This window comes from Lissotriton helveticus, chromosome 2_1 (genome assembly GCF_964261635.1).
Source record: "Lissotriton helveticus chromosome 2_1, aLisHel1.1, whole genome shotgun sequence".
NCBI lineage: Eukaryota > Metazoa > Chordata > Amphibia > Caudata > Salamandridae > Lissotriton > Lissotriton helveticus.
In genome coordinates this window covers 466,329,997-466,333,080 of record NC_136059.1, presented here as the reverse complement: position 1 = coordinate 466,333,080, position 3,084 = coordinate 466,329,997, and the positions used below count along the sequence as shown (strand labels likewise).

General features: G+C 42.4%; 1 long non-coding RNA gene across 1 annotated transcript in view; it reads left to right on the top strand.

Moving 5' to 3' along the window:
• Nucleotides 1-2,047: 2,047 nt before the first annotated feature.
• LOC144819385 (uncharacterized) overlaps nt 2,048-3,084 on the top strand; it is a 189,510-nt gene continuing 188,473 nt past the window's right edge. Inside the window, exon 1 of the long non-coding RNA XR_013607331.1 lies at nt 2,048-2,120. This is a non-coding gene — a long non-coding RNA (uncharacterized LOC144819385). The remainder of the gene's footprint in view (nt 2,121-3,084) is intronic.

Genomic DNA, 3,084 nt, shown 5'->3' with positions numbered 1-3,084 from the left:
AGAGAAAACTTTCTCTTTTCTGAGATGCATCGTGAAATGTAAGATTGCTCTACCCAGGTTTCTATAGATACTCTAGAATTTACCCTTCCGGATCTCCAAGCAATTCCTTCTTAACGTAGATGTCCTAGTTTCTACATTGTTATGGTATGGGAGTACACACAGAATAGCTCTTACAAAACTTTTTTTCAGTGATTGCATTGACTACTACACTGCTTTTCAGAGTACATAATGTGAACAGTGGGGTTCCAGATCTGCAGAGATACTACTGGGCCTCACACCTGAAACTGTGGAACATTGGCTCTCCTTATAGGAATTGGATCTAATGGTACATCACCATGCTTTTGAAGGTCATGGTTATTCTTGCTCTGTATGAGAAGGATGCAATGGAGTCAAGCCTCGACTGATCTGCACTGTTGTTTAAGCTTGGAGAAATTCCCTGAGGAGAATTTGTTGGTATGGTATTATTACCTGGAGGATCTGAATATGGGATTTTGAGCTACTGTCTAAAGTCAAGCCCGTTGGGGATTTCACAAATGGGACGTGATTGGTATCTCCCAGATCAGAAATGTCTGGGATCCTGGAGCCCCTCACAGATCTTCGAGATACTTTGCTACTGGCTGACTCACAGCTATTTCTACATTTATGTTGTGCTTATTTTATATTTACATTATGTTTTGTTATGTTTTGCTATGGTATGTTATGCTATCCTATGTTATGTGTAGCACATTGTTCAGCTGGACTAGTTGGTCTTCATAATAGACTGGTTAGTTTTCATGATTGTTCTTATAAATAAATGCCTCTTTTTTTATGGTCACCCCCAAGTTTTTCAACTGATGCTGCTGGTGTTTCGACTCTGAGAGTGCACTGAGGCCTGCTAACATTCCTGCCATTCCCCTGACCCTAAACCAGAGCTTTCCAAACTCTGTGTCGCGACACCCCACTGTGTCGCCTGCAAATGGTAGGTGTGTCGCGGGATGACACCAGCAGTGATCCCTGTAAAATGTGCGCATGCACTGTAACTTCCCCGAGCTTGCAAACTGAATTGCGAAGCACGCCCAATTCATAAATCATGCAAGAGACCGTTTCAGCTGCTTTTAATAACGTGAATCTGCATGAAAAAATGATCGCTTGCATGCTGGAGAAGCGGAGACAATATAGTGTGGAGAAGCAGTTCACTGTGGAAGAGGCAGGGGCGGGGGAGGGGGCCTGCAGAGGGTCACACGGATTGCTGGCCGTAATCAAATGACTGGGACGGCAAAAAGAAACTGATTGTTGTGGGGGCTGGGGTCATTGTGATGCAATTGCAAGAGGTGTGAGGAAGATGGGAGGATGGCATGGGGTTGATGGGGTGCTAACAATTACTGAGGTAGAGCTGTCACAAGGTGCACACAGGCCGCTTGCTTCATAAGTTTTGCTGATATAGGCGGTGGCGACAGGGATTTTCAGGCAGAAGTGTCGAGTCGACTCTGATTAACATATTTTTAACTGCCATGCATCAATTGGCATAATACGAAGACCTGGTAAAAGTGAAGTGTTATGTTTAAAGTGCCCTGTGCATTCTTCGTGTTTTTGTGTCTTTTGTGGAGCATGGTGTGTGCAACACATGCTTTTTACGTTTTACATACTTGTTCTCTTAAAGGTCAAATTTGAAAGTACATTTTTTCTAAGCCAATATAAACTGTAAAACCCGGGCGCACTTTTACATTTATAGGAGGCATAATTTATTACCTATTGTGAGATCTTCAGCTTTCAATATGTGTAGTAGGTTTGTTCCTTGCTCTTTATTAATGTAGACTCCGTTGTCACAAAGGTTCACAGTATTCAAATGTAAGAAATCGGTTCTTGAATAAATCTCCTTGACATGCAGTGCATAAGGTGAAAAGTACCTGAAAATACTGAAATATAAAGTTGGAAAACGAGTTCATTGTTGAAAATGAGTTCCGATGGTTTGCTGATAACTGTTTGCCGGGATACACGCCCTACAATGCAACGTGTTAACACAGAATGCACTGCAGTCCCAGCATGCAATGCGCTGACTACGGAGGGCCAAGGAACACGAGAACGCCGAGAGCAAAGTAGAATGGCGTGCGCGTTAGAATCCTTGATGTTGAAAGATGCAGGTAGGACAAACATTATTACTCAACGTCACCTCAAAAATGTTGACAGCACAACAAACTTGAAAACGTATCCAAAAAAAAACCAGCTTGACGCACCAGACAGTCATTCTTAATACCGCACTGCCATTTAGGTTCGAGTTGTCCACAACCACAGCAACGATTAAAATAAGGACTTCTGAATGTCAATGCTGTGACTCTTAAACCGTTTGACCCTAACAAAAAATCGATTATTGTGATAGATGCAAGCGCTTATGGGCTAGGTGCCGTTTGATGCAGAGAGAAGACAAATTTGAATGGGCAATAGCGTTTGCTTCTCGTACTTTGAGAGGAGCGGAGCCGTCGTATTCGGTCATAGAGAAAGAAGCATTGGCTTGCTTTTGGGGAGTTAATTACTTCAGGACTTATGTATGGGGCACTAATTTTGAGTTAAGAACGGACCACAAACCCCTTGTGGATATATTTTCAACTAAAGGTGCTGTTAGAGCAACTCCCAGAATTGCTAAATGGATCTACAAATTACAGGAGTATGACTTTCAGATTATGTATGTACCTGGCATTAAGAATGTTAATGCTGATTGTTTGTCTCGCCTCCCTATTAATGACAATTGTGAGATGGTTGACATGGATGAGGAGTGGTCGGTAGCCACTGTGGATGAAGCTTGCAATGGTGCTATTTGTTTGGAGGATTGGAAACAAGCTGTTGAGGATGACATGGTTTTACAACAAGTCATCTCTCGGTTAACTCAAGACGACAATCGCTGTACTTGGAATGACCAGGAACTTTCAGAGTATAAAACTGTGTGGTCTGAATTATCATATGATTCTGTTCTTGGCATTATAAGGAGAGCGGACAAACTTATTGTGCCATCTAGTTTACGTTCTAGGTTACTGAAGCTAATGCATGAAGGACATTCAGGTATGTCAGGCATGAAAAGAAGAGCTAGATGTGACTTTTGGTGGCCTGGCA